General features: G+C 52.3%; 1 long non-coding RNA gene across 1 annotated transcript in view; it reads right to left on the reverse strand.

Annotated features, from left to right (window-relative positions):
• The window catches only part of LOC146817323 (uncharacterized), a 119,290-nt gene extending 106,449 nt beyond the window's left edge, over positions 1–12,841 (reverse strand). Inside the window, exons 1-3 of the long non-coding RNA XR_014962965.1 lie at positions 12,704–12,841; positions 12,491–12,614; positions 12,313–12,396 (exon numbers count right to left, since the gene is read on the reverse strand). This is a non-coding gene — a long non-coding RNA (uncharacterized LOC146817323). The remainder of the gene's footprint in view (positions 1–12,312; positions 12,397–12,490; positions 12,615–12,703) is intronic.
• Positions 12,842–15,753: the final 2,912 nt, after the last annotated feature.

Here is a 15,753-nt window from a genome sequence, read left to right on the forward strand (position 1 = left end):
CCTGGCCTGAGAAGACTTGGGACCTGCCGTGGCCTGCCCGCTACGCACCTGAAGTGGGGTGGAGGCCCCCGTGTGGCCCCAGGATCGGAGACCGTCGGAGCCCTGCTGAGGCGGTTGCGGTGAGGTGCATCGCGCTGATAGAGGCACGGGAGGAGGAAGGTGTGCGGCCTGGGACCCGGCTCCTGCGCCTGCTGGCGCCTGACCTGAGGTGAGATAGGGGGCCGGTGGGGGCCCTTACTTGCAAGCGGACCGGCGGTGGGATCCGCAGTGAAGAGAAGGCCCTGCGAGGTGCGGCCGGAAGGACTGGTGCCTGTGGCGGGGGCTCATCAGTCGGGGGCAGACATGACTCTCCGGACGACCTGTGGGGTCGGGGGCCTATGCGCTGGGTCCGATGAAGACAGGAGCCGGGGCAGAGCTGGCGGTCGGGGCCTGCACCTCACCCCTGACGCATGGAGCTGCCTGAGGAGCGCCTGGGGACCGCACCTTGCACTGCGCCCCTTGGCGGGGAGAAGCGGAGCACCGCCGCACGGGAGTGAGGGGACCCCCTCGGGGACTGAGCTGCGAAGAGAGAAGGTGCCCCGCCGACTTGCCCCGCGTTACATGCTGCCCGACGGGAGAGTTGGGAGCGGATTGGGCCGTGGTGGATTGAGGGCCTGCGGAGCATCGTGCGGGAGTGGTGGCAGAGGAGAACCGGGAGAGTTAACTGACCTCGGCGTTATAGTGGAGGTGAAAGTTGGAGTGCCCCGCGGACATACCCATATGGCATGGGAGTGTGGTTGTGAGGGAGAGAGGGGACTATCATCTTGCCCACTGGCCGGCGCTTGGAAGTGACCCCTCCCGGTGACACCTTCTAGTGTATTTACAGCTCCAACGAAGTGGGAGACCTCCCTCCGTGGGGACGCACTATGGGGAAGCCCAAAGGGAAGAAAGAGGGGGCACTGCAGCAACGGGACACTGAGCTCTCGGGTCGGGGCGAGCCGGGGGACCACGGCCAACTTCGCGACCCGCACCTGCAAACACAGTTCGACAACATCCTGGCGGCAATCGTGGACACCAAAACAACGCTGCAGCAGGACATAGCGCAGATGGCGACGGGCCTCGGGCTCCTGCGGGCGGACCATGGCAAGCTTGTGGACAGAGTCTCGGAGGTGGAAAAGACGCTTCAGGCAGTGAGTCCACTACAAACCACGCTCCAGGCAACCATGTCGGATGTCCTGGTTCGCGTTGGGGCGCTGGAGAAGAGAGCGGAGGAGGCGGAAGGGCGCAACCGCCGGAACAATGTCCGCGTCGTGGGGCTTCCGGAGAAAACGGAGGGGGATGATATGGTGACGTATCTAGAAGGTTGGTTCCAGACGGTGGTGGCCCCGGAGTGCCTGTCGTCCTTTTACTCGCTGGAACGAGCGCACAGGGTGCCTGCTAGGCCTCCTCAGCAAGGCCGACCTCCCCGCCCAGTGGTGGTGAGGTTGCTACATTACCGGGACCGAGACCTTCTACTCCAGAGAGCGCGTACGCACGGGCCCTTCCAAGTGGGGAACAGCAAGGTAACTCTATTCCCGGACTACACTTATGAAACCCAGAGGCGCCGTTCCTCCTTCCTCGCAGTTAAACGAGAATTACGAGAGGAGGGCCTGCAGTAGGCGCTGCTGTTCCCGGCCAAGCTACGTATCATTGTGGATGGATCCTCGCACTTTTTTGAGACGCCAGATGACGCCTGTGCATGGTTGGAATTATACAGAGCTGGAAAAGATGGCAGGGGGAACTCGGCACGAACCCCCGCCGGGGGCCCTACAGCAAAGGAGATCGCGGAGGCCCCGGTGCAGCAGAGGGACCATCAGGGGCCCGCTTTCGCGGGAGGCGGAGGCAGAACGGAGGGACGCGCTGGATGCGACAATGGCGCTGACGAGTACCCGGGGCCAACGCACTCCAGGGCGGACAGACTCGGATACAGGCGGGGATGGCTCAGCTGATGAGGGCTCGGAGTCAGACAGTGTACACCTGCCATCGGTTACACCGGCCACGGCAGATGGAATGCTGGACGAGGTTTAGGCGGGATGCGGGACTTCCTCTCGTGGACCATCCTGGCCTCGCTGGACTTTTCACTGCAGGTTTGATGTGGGAGGGAGTATGAGGGGCGGTGGGGAGCGAGAGGGAGCGGCTGCCCGTGCTACCAAATGTGCCGGGGCGGCCGGACGGACTGCGGGACTGGACATGGCAGGAGCTCCTGAGTGTGGCCGGCTGGGATGGCTGGATGCTGTGCTGGGTAGAGGGTGGGAAGAAAAGCGACAAAGACAAAGGCCACCGAAGAAGGTAGGGGGGGCCCCGAGAGTGCTAGGCTGCTAGGGGCTCGGCGGGACACAGCGATCTGGAGGCCTTAAGGCAGCTGTCCGTTGGTAACCGATCCCCCCTCGTTGCCCATAAGGCATGCCCACAGTGTCTGCTGTCGGGCTTCGCAATTGTTTCACTGGTATTATGGTTTGGATGGGAGCTAGATTGGTGTTACTAGGTCCTGTTCTTGGGAGGGTGGGGGTATTGGGTTTGTTAGGGGACTGTTGGGGAGGGATCCTCACTGACGGCATAGCGGCCGAAAGTTCTCGATTCAGCGGGATGCAATGGGAGAATGGCTGATTTAACGAATTTGAGATGTATAACCTGGAATGTGCGGGGGCTTCATACTATGACGAGACGGCATAAGGTCCATGCTTATCTAATCCGCAGGGGAGTCCACATAGCACTGCTCCAAGAAACTCACTTGACAAAGGCAGACGGGGTGGCGCTGCAGCGTAGGTGGAGGGGACAGGTTTTCAACACCACGTATTCTGCGTTCGCTAGGGGGTCGCTGATCTGGGTTAGAGCGGGTGTCCCGTTTCAAGTGACTAGGCAAGCGGTTGATCCTGAGGGCAGATACGTGGCAGTTGAGGGGAAGCTCAGGGGGAGGGATATTGCCTTATGCAGTGTATACGTGCCCAATGTCGACCAGGTGGGCTTTCTGGCGCGGCTGTCCGGCGCTTTGGCTTCTTACCTAGCGAGCCCTCTGGTGATGGGGGGAGATTTTAACTCTGTTATGGATGTCTCTCTTGATAGATCTCACCCACCTTTGGCAGACTCACCGGTGAACCGCTTGACCAAGGGTAGGCTCGACTGGCAGGTGCGCTGGGGACTGATAGACGCTTGGAGAGCGCAGCACCCGAGAGATCGAGACTACTCTTATTTTTCTAGCATGCACGACCTACATGTACGCTTAGATGCGATATTGTGCTCCCTGACGGTAATGCCCACTATAGTACGCACTGAATATCTAACCCGAACACTCTCTGATCACAATCCCCTCCTCGTCAGCATGAATTGCATGGCTGGGGTCTCGTGTGTTCCTACTTGGACACTGAGACCTGAGGCGATGGACGACCCACTTTTCCAGACAGCGCTGGAAGGGGGCATCACGCAGTACTTTGCGGAAAACGCAAACACGGCTGAGACAAGGGCGACAGAGTGGGATGCCTTTAAAGTGGTAATCAGGGGGCTCTGCATAGGGAAACATGTGGGCATACGGAAAACGCTTCTGGACGACTTGGCCAAAGTGGACTCCACTCTGCGGGAGGCGGAAAAGGAGCGACCCGGCTATCCTGAGCTGCAAGAAAGGGTTGCTACAGCTAAGTAGGCGGTGGCGGTTGCAGTGGAACGGTTGCGCGTTTTCAACCATAGACGATACATGATGAGGGCCCATGCGGAGGGAGATAAAGCGGGGACGTTATTGGCTTGGTTAGCCAACCCCACCAGAAGGAGCTCCCCTGTCCTGGCTCTGGAGAGAGCGGAGGGGGGGTTGGTTTATACCCAAACTGAACTCATGCAGTGTTTTAAGCACTATTATGAGACGCTCTACAAAAGTAGATGTTGGACCCGGCCTCGTGGCGTGGTCCCGAACCCTCCTACCCGACCCGACGGGGGCAGCCCCACCCTTCGGGGTCCCTCCGGATTGTACCTTGCTACCCGCACCAGCCTACGCGACACGGCTCGCCCCGGCCCCGGCCCCAGCGAAGCCCCGACATCGAGGCACCAAGATCCAGCCAGGGAGCACCAAGTGGCCACTCCACCGATCCCGGAGGAGGGGAGTTTCGATGGGACCCCCAACCGGTCCCCAACGCCTGGTTTCGATCGCCCTCCGGCTTTCCTGGGCGCTGGCGCCTCTCCCGCTGGGTGTCTGGCCTCTCCCCTCCCGGCCCCTCCGCCCCCCAGGCGCAAGGGTCCGGACATCAAAGTGGTCCAGACCTATATCTGGGGCAGCCTCAAACCAGGACGGCAGTTGTATCCTGGAGTCAAGAGCCCTGCTGATCGGATCGTGGCTGACCCTACGGAGAAAGACTCATTACTTGGAACTTGGACCTCTGAGCCCTGCTGACTGTGTCGCGGCTCCCCCCTTTGCTGAGAAGAAGACCCTCACGGAACATCGGAGCCCTGCTGACCTCGTCGCGGCTCGACCTCGCAGAAGTAAACCATCGAAGCCCTGCTGACCTCGTCGCGGCTCGACCTCGCAGAAGTAAACCATCGGAGCCCTGCTGACCTCGTCGCGGCTCGACCTCACCGCAGCAATCCCCCGGACCGTGCGGACGACGTCCCGGCTCCTGGAACCCCCCGGCTCGAGGATTGAGAGCTAGGCACAGGGTGTCCAGTACCAGGCTAAGACTGAGACTGTCCCGCTACCCAATCCCAACCAGACTTTGAGACTCTCTTGGATCCCTCGATCCACCTGTAAATATTGCCACAGAAACCTGCCTTGATAACCGATAAAATCTTATAAGAATAAATACCCTGGCTGTGTCCCTTTGTGGTGGTGGGGTTGCTTGGCTGATACGATCATAAGAGAAGGACCTCGCCCAGGAGGCTTCTCAGCGGTGCTCGGCTACTCGCCTACAGAACGGTGGCCCCCGGGGTGGTCAGTCCGACACCATCGGGCTCCCGGAGGGCACCCTTCTAACAGTAGATTAGAGGAGGGTGACCCTGCCGTTGACGCTTTCTTGGATGAGGTCCCGTTGCCGGGACTGGACCGGGAGCAGGCATTGGACTTGGGTAAGGACGTAGAGCCGGGTGAAATACGAGCTGCCATCAAGCGCATGGCCTGCAACAAGACACCGGGGCTAGACGGATTGCCCATAGAATTCTATGGGAAATATACTGACTTGCTGGTCCCGCGGCTCCAGGAGGTTTATAGAGAAGCTAGAACATTAGGACGGCTCCCCCTTTCGATGCGCGAAGCGCTGGTGATCCCGCTATTGAAGCCGGGTAGGGAAAGTGAGAAGGTGGCCTCTTATAGGCCGCTGTCGATGCTAACCACCGACTATAAAATATTGAGTAGTGTACTGGCGGCCCGATTACTGCTATATATGCCCACCCTGGTTCATGAGGATCAAACTGGGTTCATACCACAACAAAACACGACTGCGAACATCCAGAGATTGGTGTGATTACTGGACGATGACCACTCAGAAGCCCCGCAGCCTATGATACTCTCGGTAGATATCGAGAAAGCTTTTGATAGCTTGGAATGGGGATATTTGTATAAAGTAATGCGTAGGTTTGGATTAGGAGAGAGTTAGCTCCAATGGACAAAAGTGTTATATACTTCGGCAGTGGCTAGGGTGCGAGTGGGCTCCTTGATTTCTCCGAGATATTTGGTTGAGCGCGGGACGAGGCAGGGTTGCCCGCTCTCCCCGTTACTATTCGCCTTGGCGGTGGAGCCCCTCGCGGCCAAGATTCGGACAGGCCGCTACTACAGGGGTTTGGATGGCAGAGACGGGCGACAGCATATATCGCTTTATGCAGACGACCTTTTGCTGTTCCTCGAAGACGCTGGTGGGGCGATGGCGGGGGCGGGGTTTGGGGACATATCAGGGCTTCGAGTTAATTGGGCTAAGACGTGCCTGTTCCCGGTGCGACAGGGGGAGGCTAGGCCGGACATGTCCCGAGCGGTCCGCTGGGAACCCACCTGCCTGCACTACCTAGGGGTACATATTTATCACACGATGGCAGATATACTGAAGGGCAATGTGGGCCGCAGTATACGGGCCCTGAAGGGGAGTATGGCCTTTTGGGCCACCCTCCCGTTATCGGTGACGGGCCGCATCTCCCTTTTGAAAATGGTGGCGCTCCCTCGCTTATTATATTATTTTAGGACACTTCCGGTGTGGATACCCAACTCCACGTTCCAGTTGCTGAAATCGATGGTAGTGTCTTTTTTGTGGGGTACGGGCAGGCGCAGAGTGGCGCTATACGACCCAAGAGTGAAGGAGGGCTGGCGGTCCCGGACTTTGAACTATATTACTTAGCGGCGCAATTGCAGATCTTTACCCAAAATGTGGCGCGGGTGTTCCGCGGTCCGGAGGCCAGACGGGATGGGGGAACACCACGCCATGTCCTTTCCTACATTGCCCTGCAGCAGAGGCTGGAATCCCGGGACCTCCTTACGGAGGAGATAACCTTCAGGCTCTGCTGGAATCGCACCCAGAGACGAGCGGGGGTGTTACATCCGTATGCACCGGAGATGCCACTGGGGATGCTGACTGCATTGCCACACGGCGGGGACTGGTCGCACTTACAACTTTGGGAAGAAGCGGGACTGCAGGTGGTGGGAGACCTACATGAAAACGGGGTATTGCTGTCCTACCAGACTCTCCAAGAGCGGTTTGATTTGCCTAGGGGAGGTTTCCTGTTGCACGCAGCGATTACCAGAGCGATGCAGGCGCATTGGAGGGAGGGGTTGATGGAGCCTAAGACGTCGATGGCCTGCCAGTATACTACGATGGCGGCAGGAACTGTTAAGGCGGTTACGTGCCTATATTCTAGAATGCTCCTCGAAAACCTACAGCCTCTAGCTGTACTGAGGGAGAAGTGGGAGAATGATCTAGACAGGGCTATCCCTGAGACGGCCTGGGCACAGATAGTGCGACGAGCTTGGAAGAGCACGAGAAACGCAAGGTTCCAGCTGGTGCACTTCTACATACTCCACAGAGCATACTTGACACCTGGGAAAATCCAGAAATATTTTAAAGTTGAGGAGGCGGCATGTCCCAGATGCCTGAGGACTGGGGTGGAACTGGATCATATGTTGTGGTCTTGCCCGGCGCTGGGGCCTTACTGGAAAGAGGTGGGAGATACCCTGAATGAGGTGACAGAGAGAGGGTTGGAGTTTGATATGGCTGTTAGTATATTGCACTGGTTCCCACACACGCTCCAAAACTAAAATCACGAGCAAATTCGTAGACATGGGACTTATACTAGCAAAACGAGAAATCACGAAGAGGTGGAAGGCAACAGTAGGTCCCACTAGCAAGCGATAGAAGGGGGAATTTCTTAAATGGGCCACCAGCGAGGGTGCGCTGCGGTATCAATGGGCTCATAGGCGCAATGATGATAAGGCGCTAGAAGCGGCAGCTGTGTGGGAGGCGTTAGTGCAGGCACTGCGAGAGTATGGGCCAGGTGTGGATGGAGACGACCGAACCGGGGATGGGGGGATTACCCCGGAGCAAACTGGGCACATCACATAACTTGAATCATTGGTATTCCTTGGACTGTATGATATTAGAGAGCAGAGATGGACGCATACGTTGTTGAGGAGGACTGAGGGAGGGGGAGGGATTTGGAAGCTGAATAGGGGTTAAAAATAGAGGTTTTGTTATGCAGCTTATTGGTTATGCGTTGTATAGGCCGGGAGGGACCTTTTATGACCCTGCTTTAGGTAGGGTAGGATTGGCGGGGGGGCTTGTGCCTAATTTGCAGGGTGGATGGTGAAACAACTTGTGTAAGGCTTTATATGTGGCTGTGCAACAAAAAACCAATAAACTATGTTTAAAAAAAAATGATGGATTTTGGAGGAATAGTACTTTCTGGCACAAGAAGATGCCACACTTTGAGGAAGTGGTCATGCACCTGGGTGGCACCCTGCATCCCATTGGTCCTCCTCTTGATGCCCAGAAGCTGAGAATGAATATGTGAGAGGTGCATAGCATATCTGTTCTGCTGTCTGAAACTACAAGGAAAAAAATAACTGTCCTGCTGGAATCTGAATTTGCACCCAAAGGCCTGAACTCTGCATGACTGCGTCTGCTGCACACTTTGGCTGTACAGTCCTGGGGACTCTGCTTTGCTTCAAGAAGGATTAAGGCATGAACTCTCTGCAGTTATAGGTTGGCAGAGCTCACCTGCATCGTCTTCACCAAGAGTCCCCATCCTGGAGTGTATCTAGTGGACTTTTAAGGATGTAGCCAGGTGCATTTAGCAAATTGTGGTCCAGAACTTCCAGAGATCATCCAAGGGATTCCAGACATTTGGATTTGTGTTGTGGACACTTTGAACCCGCAAGGAGACCTGGAAGTGATCCAGCGGCTCACCAGCAACAGGTACTTCAATACCATATACTCATCTGGGCCCATAAACACACATACACACAGCCTGGTACTAACCGCTGGAGTCAAGGTTTATGATTTACTATTACTTCAAGATTAGTCACCTCTTGTTCTCAACTAATCTTTTCACTGATCATAAAGTTCTTTCCTCTGGTCAATGGACCATTAGTTGAACTAGTTAATGGTGAAATGACATGAATTATTTCTTTTTGCAATGAAATAACCACAGACTCTGGGAAAATTTTAAGTCTTTATCTAAATTAGTTTCATGTAAACGACTTCAAAGTACAGTACAGTCTCCGTCACTCATAGGAAGAAGATTCAATTCATCAATCATCAAACACATACAGTATACTTGCAATGACGTATGCTCAGAAGCGAGAGGACAGAGAGAGAAGAACATTTGCACATTCACGAGAATTATAGTTACCTAGGATGGTGTGAAAACCAACCCCCGGGCCAAGGAGCTGGGAAGGGTCCCCCGGTAAAGATTATGCAATAAAGGCTTCAGGACAGGAATCAGGACATGATAGATGACCTTTCTAACACCGACACTTGCGTAGCACCCCTCTCTGACACTCTCTTCCTCCTCAAGATTCTTCTGCGATCTTCTTCTAAATTAATTAGGTTTAGATAGATGGTTCTGCATTCGATTCTTCATCAGGATCACTCGTCACTCCGACAGCATCCCAAGCTCTGTAGCATTCAGCAAATCTCCATCTGACTAACTAACTAAGACCGCCTCAATTATACCCTACATTATTCATGTGCCACCCATTAATGTTTCAATATTGTGACACTACTAACTCTGATTGGACAGGCAAGGGGGGTGATCATCACACCATGCTTATACCTCATCATAGTCTATCATTTCATTGTTCAAGGATCCAACCCCTAATTTTAAATTCAAATGTTTTATTTCCACCCGTATTCACATCTTATTAGCAACATTTGCGTTTTTCTGTTATGAACATCTATTCATTCAGAGGTCTGTAGTGCAGGTTCCCAGGCTTTGTAACTTTTGCGTCCTTGGACTGCGTTCAAGAGTTATCGTCACTCTTCCGGCTCAATCTCACCAGGCATGCGCGGAGGATCACATGACTAACAGACTCTGGACTCATACGAGAGACCCAAATGCGCACTAATAAAAGAGTCAGAAAGAAAAATATTAATTAAAAAAATAAATGGTTTCACTGTATACCACCATATCTCTACACTAACCCCATTTACTTATTAATGCTTTCCCCGCATTGGCATTAGTAAAATAGCTCGGTTTAGTTTCGGCAAAGCAGATGCCAAGCATGTGAGCTTTCCAAGCCGCCATTTTAATTCCTTCCAAGCGACAGCTCATCATACTGCGTAGGTGCAGTTGACGGATGCGCAATAAAGATTTCCCGTTAGCAGCCATTTTAGGATTTCGCTTGAGTTACTTATTAGCAAAACACATAAGCAAGCTTCTCTGTCTTTTATGTTCAATGTTGTGCGTATTAATTTACACAATACGTGGTTAATACAATATTAGAAGTTAAATGAGAGGATTGCTTCCAAGTAAGTCTCTTCAATACGAGTCCTTGCTCCATCAGAAGCACCTCCTGACGTTTGGAGAACTTTGGAGAACTTTTGGGGAGAAGCCCCATAAGGTGTCCGACCCAGCTGTGAGAGTCAAGCCGGCCACCTTCAACCGTGACCCGGCCAGGATTTCAGGTTCGTCCCTCTGAAGGCTTCAGAGCTCCGGACTTCAAGGATTTGACTGGGGCCTCATGGAAAGTCAAGACCGCAAACCAGTTCCGAATCCCGCCGCTGAGGAGGGTCGAGGACCATACAAATAAAGAGCTCTAGGAAAGTTTCTAATTGTAAAGGTAAAATTTTGACCTGAGCCTCCTGCTTAGTGTATCTAACCAGGGTTCCATTGCGTTTGGCCGAAACTTTGGCTTTGTCCTGGTCAAGTGCGACCAGATGTCCCACAGTGGTGCTATAGGTTTTTAAGCACTCTAAAGTGGTTAATCTTTAAAAATTCATATCTCTAGTTCCCTACATTGGATGCTTGTGGTGTGGGTGTCTATTTGTTCATAATAATATTTACTATTTGTTTAAATTGGTGTGGGATTTTTATTTTGTGCTGTGTCTTACTTATTTGATGTATTGATGTTTTTAAAGTCTCCTAAGTTAAGCTTTCCTAACACACATATGCAGCAGACTTGCTATCACAGATGTCCCTGTGTCTAGTTCTTTCCTTTCAAAATCTCTTTTAAAGAGTCCCAAGTGGCACTTGGAGTAAGTCACCACTTTGGACTTGGAAGGATTTCCTTGCTTGCGCTTTTCCTGATGGTCTTTCCTGGTTACACCATTACCATTCCCAAATTTCCTGGGCCCTCCTCGAGTCCCATGAGAATTTTTCATGACTTACCCTCTGGATTGGAAAATGTGTAAGGTGAATATTCTTCTCCCCTTTTGGCATAGAAGCGTGCTGCTTTGACCCTTTGTGAACCTTGTTAGCCAACCACTTACCAACTAACACTGTGGGGTCGATTCCGATCAGGTCGGACAGCTCTCTGAGAGCTGTTCGTAGCCTTACCTTGCGACCAATCCGTACCCGGAGCCGGTCCGTCCTGTTGATGAAGTATGATGCGCATAACTGCCAAAAACCAGACAGATACGGAGGCTGTGATTCAAGCTTTATTCTCCGTCCGAGCCGTAACTCCTAACGCCGAACCGAGTCGCCCGGAAGCAGTATCCATAGCAGTTTCCGCCCGGACAAGTACGATGCGTACTTCCTATGTGCCGGACGGGTCGCCACGTACCGCACATCACAGCATCCGTAAAAGAAGCATATCAGCTACGATTTGCACCACAACTCAATACACGGCTATGAGACGGACCAGCTTGCAACGGGTACGAGACGGAGCAATAAGCAGCGTGTACGAGACGAACACATCATGAATCCCATCGCGCAGGTCATACCAGTACTCTACATCTATGACCGGATCAGGAACAGACGCGGACGGCGCAGACGGTAAGTCAGACACCCACCACACAGACAAACGACACGTACCCGCAAACTGTCACACACACACAGGGGATCCATATCCTGGCCACTACCAACAGGCCAGATTCTGTGTAAGATAGCGCACTCCAAAATTCAAAAAATTGAGTCTATATGGTTGAATCTCAATAAATGAAGCGTGCAACTCAGACACGAGGTAGCCCTCCTCGCAACTCAATAGAAAACTGCTGATGTATATACACCAGTATACTGAGTGCACTGCTGGATGAATATATTACATGATTAAGACATATTAGTTACTGAAAAGACAAAACTTGACCAAAAGAATAAACGATCTGAATAATGTGACAATTTAACAGTCCGTTCAATCACGGTGATTTATAATAAAAGTGTATTTATCATTCAATCACATAAATGACATAGAAATGTACAAGACAATAATTGAAAAGTAGCTCCAAACGAAATCCACATAAATGAAATCAAAATATCTGCACTCGGGCAGAGAACTTAATCGTCAGTTCACAAGAAAACCCAATGCATTTCGGGATGTTATACATCCCTTCTTCAGGGGCAGCTGTTGAAAAAAATACAAGAATACATTTCATGACCTTGGAATTCAAAACGTAACTGATTTTAACATAAACAGACAGCGGTATAATACAGGGTGCAGCAGGCTGGAGCCCAAGGGAAAACAATGCTGGTCTATTTCAAACTGGAGCAAATGCGAAAAATAAACCCAGTGTCATGGAAGTTGTGCTAGTAAAAAAACTGCCAAAGAAGTGAAAAGAGATTAAAACGGAACAGAAATAATTCGGATAGTCGAATGGCTAATTACCAAAGGCCACCACCAAGTGCATAAGTGGAAAGAAAACGATGTGCCAGGATGAATAATGACGTAAATAAGCTGATAGTAACCTGGAAAGTTCTGGCCAAATGAATTGAACAACTGTATCAGAATCGGAATGTACAGGATGAGGAGAATGAACTGGGGCTTTATGCCTGGAACGGAAAAGCACAGAAAAAACTGTAGAACACAACAGTGAAACTGAAACTTGTATTGGAAACAAGTATAACGGTAAAAAAGGAAGCTTACTGAAAATGCGGCAAAAACCAGTCACTGGGCTAGATGTGTACTGTGTCCCGAATGTTCAAAGTGCTGGCAAAGGATTCAGTGGCTTGCAGGGAAAGACGTCGTGTGACGGCAAGCTGCGCAAACTCTACAATCAAAGTAGGGAAAACTATTTGAAGAAACGGATCCGAAATAATTTCAAAGAACTACGTGCAGGGAACTATGTATGCTGCTTACCCAGTGTACTGTGCACGCGAAGAAACCGGCAACCGATCGTGGCTCCTGTGTACATCCGTAAAGGTGTATGTCCATGGCGCGTTCTACTCAGAAGATTAATGCGCGCCCGTGATCACGTGATGAGTGAAAATGGTGCTCATAGAAATGGGACTGCTGAAGGCTGTGAAAATGAATACGCCAAGTGGTGCTGCGGGGTCACGCGGGGCGCAAGCTGAAGTAATGTAAACAGATGGGTGTAAATGATGAAAAGGAAAATTAGAGAGAAAACGTGTGACTGGAGTGGGGAACGAGTGAAAGTCAAAATGAGAATAAAAATAAAAAACGACCAGGTGGAAATCGACCAATGGTGTGCACAAAAATATTAATCAGATGTTAAGGTTCTTAAAAGTGGTGAAACACTGTTCACTGAAAACAGCTGGAGTGTGCTGGTAAAATAGAGGAAACAAACTATAAACAAACAATTGCTCAATTGAAATGAACAAAATAAAATGGAAGATCCCAAATTATAGAGAAAAAAATTGCTCAAATTGAAGAGACCAAACAATCTAAACAGGTGGCTGGAGGGAAAAAGTCTGTGGATACATAAACACAATGAGAGACAAATGGGCATTGGCAAGTGCATATAGACAGTCTGGAGGTCAAATGGCAAAGTTCGACATGTTATTATAAAAAGCACTGCATTTCAATTTTATCATTCAACCCGAATGGTAGCAAGGTGTGCAAAAACTTGGTCCACCAGACTTCTCTTTGTGATAAAAGTCTATCTGTATTCAACTGTGTGTTTCGGGGCATCATCTCAAGTATAGTGAATCTAAGTTGTGCGATGGTGTGGCGGTGTTCTAACCAGTGTGATGTGAGAGGAGATTTGAGACTTTTGGTTCGAATGGAACTTTTATGTTCTGAAATTCTCACTTTCACTTTTCGAGAGGTTTTCCCCACATACATGAGTCCGCAGGGACATTTAATAGGCCACCATAGGGTTTGTACGGCCAGCACCACTACCACCCCCACCCATAGGGCTCATGTTGACCATCACTACTGCTACCCCCACTCATAGGGCTTATGTTGCCCATCACTCCTGCCACCCCCACCCATAGGGGACCTGTTGCCCATCACTACTGCCACCCCCACCCATAGGGCTTATGTTGCCCATCACAACTGCCACCCCCACCCATAGGGGACCTGTTGCCCATCACTCCTGCCACCCCCACTCATAGGGCTTATGTTGCCCATCACTCCTGCCTCCACCACCCATAGAGGACCTGTTGCCCATCACTACTGCCACCCCCACCCATAGGGCTTATGTTGCCCATAACTAATGACATCCCCACCCATAGGGACTATGTTGCCCATCACTACTGCCACCCCCACCCATAGGGAACCTGTTGCCCAGCACTCCTGCCACCCCCACTCATAGGGGACCTGTTGCCCATCACTCCTGCCACCCCCACTCATAGGGCTTATGTTGCCCATCACTCCTGCCACCCCCACCCATAGGGGACCTGTTGCCCATCACTACTGCCACCCCCACCCATAGGGACTATGTTGCCCATCACTACTGCCACCCCCACCCATAGGGGACCTGTTGCCCATCACTCCTGCCACCCCCACTCATAGGGCTTATGTTGCCCATCACTCCTGCCACCCCCACCCATAGGGGACCAGTTGCCCATCACTACTGCCACCCCCACACATAGGGCTTGTGTTGCCCATCACTACGGCTACCCCCACCCATAGGGACTATGTTGCCCATCACTACAGCCACCCCACCCATAGGGGACATGTTGCCCAGCACTCCTGCCACCCCCACTCATAGGGCTTATGTTGCCCATCACTTCTGCCACCCCCACCCATAGGGGACCTGTTGCCCATCACTACTGCCACCCCCACCCATAGGGACTATGTTGCCCATCACTACTGCCACCCCCACCCATAGGGGACCTGTTGCCCATCACTCCTGCCACCCCCACTCATAGGGCTTATGTTGCCCATCCCTCCTGCCACCCCCACCCATAGGGGACCAGTTGCCCATCACTACTGCCACCCCCACCCATAGGGCTTATGTTGCCCATCACAACTGCCACCCCCACTCATAGGGGGTATGTTGCCCAGCACTACTGCCACCCCACCCATAGGGCTTATGTTGCCCATCACTCTTGCCACCCCCACTCATAGGGCTTATGTTGCCCATCACTCCTGCCACCCCCACCCATAGGGGACCTGTTGCCCATCACTACTGCCACCCCCACCCATAGGGCTTATGTTGCCCATCACAACTGCCACCCCCACTCATAGGGGGTATGTTGCCCAGCACTACTGCCACCCCACCCATAGGGCTTATGTTGCCCATCACTACTGCCCCCCCACCATAGGGACTATGTTGACCATCACTACTGCCACCCCCACCCATAGGGCTTATGTTGCCCATCTCTCCTGCCACCCCAACTCATAGGGGGTATGTTGCCCAGCACTACTGCCACCCCACCCATAGGGCTTATGTTGCCCATCACTACTGCCCCCCCACTCATAGGGGACCTGTTGCCCATCACTCCTGCCACCCCCACTCATAGGGCTTTTATTGCCCAGCACTCCTGCCACCGCCACCCATAGAGGACCTGTTGCCCATCACTACTGCCACCCCCACCCATAGGGGACCTGTTGCCCAGCACTCCTGCCACCCCTACTCATAGGGGACCTGTTGGCCATCACAACTGCCACCCCCACCCATAGGGGACCTGTTGCCCAGCACTAATGCCACCCCCACTCATAGGATGTGTGATGCGCCACACATCCATCATACACCAACATTAGGTAAGTCAGCTAAATGCATCCCCCCTAACATCATGACAACAGTGTGTAGTCTGTGACAAATGCCCACAACAGTGATCATGACTTCGAACATACAATGTGACTACCATCACATGTGTGACCAAAACGTGTGGCCTACACAAGGCAAGCATCACTAGCATTGTGGCAATGTGAAAATAACACCCCCTCACTGTGTAGAACAAAAGTTAAGTGTGTGCTTCCAACAGCAGCAGATGTTGAGC

The sequence above is a fragment of the Triturus cristatus genome, chromosome 6 (assembly GCF_964204655.1).
Source record: "Triturus cristatus chromosome 6, aTriCri1.1, whole genome shotgun sequence".
Taxonomy (NCBI): Eukaryota; Metazoa; Chordata; class Amphibia; order Caudata; family Salamandridae; genus Triturus; species Triturus cristatus.